This window comes from Ranitomeya variabilis, chromosome 4, assembly GCF_051348905.1.
Source record: "Ranitomeya variabilis isolate aRanVar5 chromosome 4, aRanVar5.hap1, whole genome shotgun sequence".
NCBI lineage: Eukaryota > Metazoa > Chordata > Amphibia > Anura > Dendrobatidae > Ranitomeya > Ranitomeya variabilis.
Genome location: NC_135235.1, coordinates 340136245 through 340143376, shown reverse-complemented (window position 1 = coordinate 340143376; position 7132 = coordinate 340136245). Strand labels below are relative to the sequence as shown.

Below are 7132 nucleotides of genomic sequence, written 5' to 3'. Positions count from 1 at the left end.
CAAAGAGATGGAGAGGTGTTACAGATTTCTTATGCATCTTGGATATAATCTGAACATGAATTGTATGTAGACAATTACAAAATCAACACATATCCCATATAAACAGGTGTATATCATCACTACCGAAGCTACCGCCTCACCAACACCGGAGCTCCCGCAACCCCCAACCTACTGTCTCCTTCCCCATAACCCTGTAGAATGTAAGCCCGCAAGGGCAGGTTCCTCGCCCCTCTGTATCAATCTGTAATTGTTAGTTTGCTTACTGTTAGTGATATCTGTAATTTGTATGTTACCCCTTCTCATGTACAGCACCATGGAATCAATGATGCTATATAAATAAATAATAATAATAATAGTAGTATATTATATTCCCTGTGCCTGATAGGTGGGGAATGAACAGGAAATATATGTAGATAATAGAGGAATGAACACATATCCCATATAAACAGGTGTATATTATATTCCCTGTGCCTGATAGGTGGGGAATGAACATGAGATATATGTAGATAATAGGGGAATGAACACATATCCCATATAAACAGGTGTATATTATATTCTCTGTGCTTTATAGGTGGGGAATGAACATGAAATATATGTAGATAATAGAGGAATGAACACATATCCCATATAAACAGGTGTGTGTTATATTACTTGAGCTTTATAGGAGGGGAATGAACATGAAATATATGTAGATAATAGAGGAATGAACACATATCCCATATAAACAGGTGTATATTATATTCCCTGTGCCTGATAGGTGGGGAATGAACATGAAATATATGTAGATAATAGGAGAATGAACACATATCCCATATAAACAGGTGTATATTATATTCCCTGTACTTGATAGGTGGGGAATGAACATGAAATATATGTAGATAATAGGAGAATGAACACATATCCCATATAAACAGGTGTATATTATATTCCCTGTGCCTGATAGGTGGGGAATGAACATGAAATATATGTAGAGAATAGGAGAATGATCACATATCCCATATAAACAGGTGTATATTATATTCCCTGAGCCTGATAGGTGGTGAATGAACATGAAATATATGTAGATAATAGAGGAATGAACACATATCCCATATAAACAGGTGTTTACTATATTCCCTGAGCCTGATAGGTGGTGAATGAACATGAAATATATGTAGATAATAGAGGAATGAACACATATCCCATATAAACAGGTGTATATTATATTCCCTGAGCCTGATAGGTGGGGAATGAACATGAAATATATGTAGAGAATAGAAGAATGACCACATATCCCATATAAACAGGTGTATACTATATTCCCTGTGCCTGATAGGTGGGGAATGAACATGAAATATATGTAGGTAATAGAGGAATGAACACATATCCCATATAAACAGGTGTATACTATATTCCCTGAACCTGATAGGTGGGGAATGAACATGAAATATATATGTAGAGAATAGGAGAATGAACACATATCCCATATAACCAGGTGTATATTATATTCCCTGTGCCTGATAGGTGGGGAATGAACAGGAAATATATGTAGATAATAGGGGAATGAACACATATCCCATATAAACAGGTGTATACTATATTCCCTGTGCTTTATAGGTGGGGAATGAACATGAAATATATGTAGAGAACAGGAGAATGAACACATATCCCATATAAACAGGTGTATATTATATTCCCTGAGCCTGATAGGTGGGGAATGAACATGCAATATATGTAGGTAATAGAGGAATGAACACATATCCCATATAAACAGGTGTATATTATATTCCCTGAGCTTTATAGGAGGGGAATGAACATGAAATATATGTAGATAATAGGAGAATGAACACATATCCTATATAAACAGGTGTATATTATATTCCCTGAGCCTGATAGTTGGTGAATGAACATGAAATATATGTAGAGAATAGGGGAATGAACACATATCCCATATAAACAGGTGTATACTATATTCCCTGTGCCTGATAGGTGGGGAATGAACATAGAATATATGTAGATAATAGGAGAATTAACACATATCCCATATAAACAGGTGTATATTATATTCCCTGTGCCTGATAGGTGGGGAATGAACAGGAAATATATGTAGATAATAGGGGAATGAACACATATAAACAGGTGTATATTATATTCCCTGTGCCTGATAGGTGGGGAATGAACATGAAATATATGTAGATAATAGGGGAATGAACAAATATCCCATATAAACAGGTGTATATTATATTCCCTGTGCCTGATAGGTGGGGAATGGACATAGAATATATGTAGATAATAGGAGAATGAACACATATCTCATATAAACAGGTGTATATTATATTCCCTGTGCCTGATAGGTGGGGAATGAGCATGAAATATATGTAGAGAATAGGAGAATGAAATTAAACTGTCTGTAGACCTAAGGCACATTAAAAAAAAAAAGTTACAATTTTTTCAGTGGCTAAATGTGAAACAACCTGCTGTATCCCACGTAGTCATTTTGTGGCATTGATATGAAACGGTCTGCAGACCTAAGGCACATTAAAAAAAATTTTCAGTTACAAAAAGTTAGACAACCCGCTGTACCACACAATTTCAAGGCCAAAAACAAATTATTCTGCTATTAATCTCATACAGTAATGGACCTGAGTCTAAAAATAGTTTGTAGCATCTAGTGTGTTCTAGAGGCCTGATACAGAGGCCACAAAAAATTCTTGTGTTACTAATGTCATACAGTAAGGGATCTGATTTGAAAAATACTTTTAGCATCTAGTGTGTTCTAGAGGCCTAATACATAGGCCACAAGCAAATTTTTCTGTTATTAACGTCATACAGTAAGGGACCTGACTTGAAAATTAGTTTGTAGCATTTAGTGTGTTATAGAGGCCTGATACATATTCCACAAACAAATTCTTCTGTTATTAATGTCCTACAGTAAGGGACATGAGTTTAAAAATAGTTTGTAGCATCTAGTGTGTTATAGAGCCCTGATCATTTGTCCTAAAATAAAATATTTTTTCTGTGACTAACACAATACAGCATGCCATATTTCAACTTTGAATTTACTGTCGCTGAAATTCAGCTGCTTGCAGAGGTGGTGAAGACTTTAAAATCTAATTTTTGATTATTAATACTGAGCTCCAACCACACTATCTGAGCAACATGACTGGGAAAAAGCAAGGTCGTGGTGGAAGGGGAATTAGGCTAGGTGTTCAAGGTGTTCGTGGGGTAGGTGATAATGTTTGTGAAAGCACTAGTGAAGCAACATCACGTTCTATGCAAAGACAACTGACAACTTATGTTACTGGACAGGCTACACCACTACCTTTCTTTGGCAGACACACAGTGGTACGCCTTGTTGATGATGCCCCAAAACAGCATGTACTCGAGTGGATGGCAAGTGCAGCTTCAAGTGGCCTTTCCTCTTCCTCCACCTCAACTTCACACCCAGTACAGGCCACTGTGGTGGCACCCAAATTCCCCTTGCTTCCCCAGCGTCCCAATTATCCAAACGTTCAACTGACTGTACGGAACCACAGATGGGTGAGTCTGAAGAGCTGTTCACACATTCTAAGTCATGTTCATCATAAGTGTACGCAAAAGCTTCACAGAGTCAAGAGGAGGAAATCTGCACCGATGCCTAAAATATTTTTAGCTTGGATCCGGGGCAGGAAGATGTATGGTGCAAACAGCATCCTGACCCTCGTCATCAGACGTTAACTCCTGGGGGGGCGGGTGATCCTGATGAGACTCAAATATCTGAGGCTCACACGGACTGTACTGTGCTGTCAGGGCAAGAAGAGGAGGGTGACTTCAATGGCAAGGAATGTGATAACACACAGGATGATGATGATGAGGTGTTAAATCCCAGTTGGCGTGAACATAGAGGCACACAGCTGAGTGGTGTCTGCCAATAATTTTTGGAAATGTGAACACTCATGGTTGGGTCTCCGTCATGCGTGTTGCCTGTAGCAGTAGGCCTCCGAGACCGTCAGGCCTCCACATCCTTGGACATAACTACCCATGTTACTATCCTTAAATTTTTCTGACAATGATAGTCTAGAAAACTGATATTTGAATTAATTGGCGAATATTGCAAATTCTGCAAACGTAATCTGAACCGAACATTGAAATATTCACTTATCTCTAATTTTGAACACTACTGTAAGTGAGTAAAATAAATCACATAATGGCTGTGCTAAAACTTTAAAAAACCTCAAAACTTATTAATTATTATAAAGATTTGTAGAAGAATTTGGTGAAATTCTGCTCAATGTCTGCTCAAAAAACTTTTTTGTAGCAGAAACTCTTCAAATCATCCTCAAATACTCAAAACTTCTGGTGGTGTATTATTAATGTACTGATGGTGGTTCTGTTGATATATTCATGTAAGAACCCCTTTAAATTGGTTCAGTATGAAAATGTGGCCCATGGTCCACAAAATGTCATGCACTCCTATTCTATGGTCCTCTTCATATATCAGTGTCTCCAGTACATATGGTAACAGTTTGCATGCCTACTTGAGACACTTACACATAATAATAATAATAATAATAATAATAATAATAATAATAAATTTATTTCTATAGCGCCAACATATTCCGCAGCACTTTACATTTTAGAGGGGACTTGTACGTACAATAGACATTACAGCATGACAACAAACACATAGATCAAAACAGACTCTAAGAGGAATGAGGGACCTGCTCACAAGCTTACAATCTGTGAGGAAAAGGGGATACACAAAAGGTGGATGGTACCAATTGCTTTCGTTGTTCGGAACAGCCAAAGTGTAAGAACCAGGTGTTCATGTAAAGCTGCATGAACTGGTTATCAGCCTAGTATGTAACAGTACAGACACAGAGGGCTATTAAATGCATAAAGTATGTGAGAACATGATGCAAGAAATCTGGTAATGGTAAAAATTTTGAATGGGCAACACAGGGATAGTTAGGTTAATGCTTTCAGATGGTAGGCCAGTCTGAACAAGTGCATTTTTAGGGCACGCTTAAAACTGTGGGGATTAATCATATGCATCTGAGTAGTGCATTCCAAATAATTGGCGCAGCACGTGAAAAGTCTTGGAGACGGGAGTGGGAGGTTCTAATTATTGATTATTGCTAACCTCAGGTCATTAGCAGAACGGAGAGCACGGGTAGGGTGGTAGACTGAGACCAGAGAGGAGATGTAGGGTGGTGCTGAGCCATGGAGTGCTCTGTGGGTGAGGGTAATAAGTTTGTACTGGATTCTGGAGTGGATGGGTAACCAGTATAATGACTGGCACAAGGTAGAGGCATCGGTGTAACGATTGGTGAGGAATATGATCCTGGCTGCAGCATTCAAGACAGATTGGAGAGGGGAGAGTTTGGTAAGAGGGAGCCAAATAGTGGAGAGTTACTATAGTCCAGATGAGAATGAATAAGAGTAACAGTGAGAGTTTTTGCAGAATCGAAAGTAAGAAAGGGTAGAATTCTAGAAATGTTTTTGAGGTGCAGATAACAAGAGCGAGCCAGTGATTGGATGTGGGGGTGAATGAAAGCAAAAATGCCATATTGTGCCATATATTGTGAGTTTAGTTCTAGAAGGTTCCATGGCAAACACACGCTGTGGGCCATTCCGACCCCCCCCCCCTCTTCTCTGCCTGCTGCCTGTGTGTGTAATTCAAAACCCCTCAGTTTCCCTCCTCCCACAAGAATTTATATAGCTCTATGCTGCAAATACCAGACTCTGTGAACACTACTCATTCCCTCTCCCACCTGGTACTGGCCAAAACTAGTATAGAAAGCATGAAATTCTTTGGTCTATTAAAGTGATATATAGGGGCACCGATCCGGGCTAGAGATATAAGAATTATATATTTCGGATGTCCATCGAGGGATCTATAACTCCCTGAAATAGCTAGAAGCTAAACCCAAAGAGTGCAAAGTGCTGGTTTCTCTGTAAGCGGGTCATGTAACTATGCCGTATTTATGCTAAAAAGAATCACCCCGACGTGGTGCACCTTGTGATCCTGGTGTATTTTGTATACGAGATTCATACAGCGAGCTAGGTAGAAAACTGATTGCCATAACACTAAGTAAAAGGGGAGATTTTCAGCCTCTAAATGAGGTCACCACAGGGGGAGTGCCTGGGTTTTAGGCTAGGAAATAAGTAGTGAAGCAAACAGTCTTCACGTGTCTTTTGTCTGGAGTCTAGCTGCTTTACAGATGTGTGAAGCATCTAGATGTAGCCCCTCCTCCTCAGCACACGGCCAGCCATGATGATGAAATGACATAACGACCTGTAACTGTTCTTTTCAATTTTAATCCTTTTTTTTATTTGTAATTGTATTGTACATATGATTTGTCTCCTTTATAATATCTTTTTATACCTCTGTAAACACTGCCTACCTTTTTGTGGTGTAAAATATAAAATTACTAGCTTGTCTCTCCTTGTTCTATAACGAACTGTCACATCCTCTGAGGTGAATTACGCTACTGATTTGGGTTGGCTCCAGACCCGTTAACAATTAAGAGAATCGGAGCTGGTGGCAGCAGAATTTGTCCTGTGCACTTGGGAGTCTTTGCAGTGACCGGCGGCGCTGATAATCATTGTTCCCACCTGAGTGGGAGTAGTTATATCGCCCTCGCTGCAGCGTGCCCAATCGCCAGTACATAGCAGGCAGCCTTTCTGGTGACTAATTATCCTTGGTGCAGTACCCTGACTGACCTGAGGGTAAGGGGGGCCCAGAGAGCTGCAAGTTCCAAACCGGAACTGGGAAGTGGGATATACAGTAGATAAATCCCCTTCAGAAAGAACCAGGGGCAATCAAACAACCCCGGTTCATGACAAATTGGTGTGAGTGGTGGGTATGATAAAGGTATCTTCCCCATGATCTGTGACATATTGGTGGGATCCCTGACATATCCAGTGGGATTCGTGACCGGGAGTAATGGTGGAACCACACACGGAAATTGCAATGTCTTGCGTAGGTACATTAGTAGAGGGAGGAAACACAAGGAGTTCAGTTTTTGACAGGTTCAGTTTCAGATAAAGGGAGGACATGATGTTAGAGACTGTGAAAAGACAATTACTGGTGTTTTCTAAAAAGGCAGGTGTGATATCAAGAGAAGAAGTGTATAATTGGGTGTCATCAGCATAGAGATGGTACTGGAAA

At 39.6% G+C, this 7132-nt stretch overlaps 1 long non-coding RNA gene across 3 annotated transcripts in view; it reads right to left on the bottom strand.

Moving 5' to 3' along the window:
* Positions 1-2451: 2451 nt before the first annotated feature.
* Positions 2452-7132, bottom strand: part of LOC143764744 (uncharacterized) — a 155333-nt gene continuing 150652 nt past the window's right edge. For all 3 annotated transcript variants that reach the window (XR_013213261.1, XR_013213259.1, XR_013213260.1), the window contains exon 4: positions 2452-2507. This is a non-coding gene — a long non-coding RNA (uncharacterized LOC143764744). The remainder of the gene's footprint in view (positions 2508-7132) is intronic.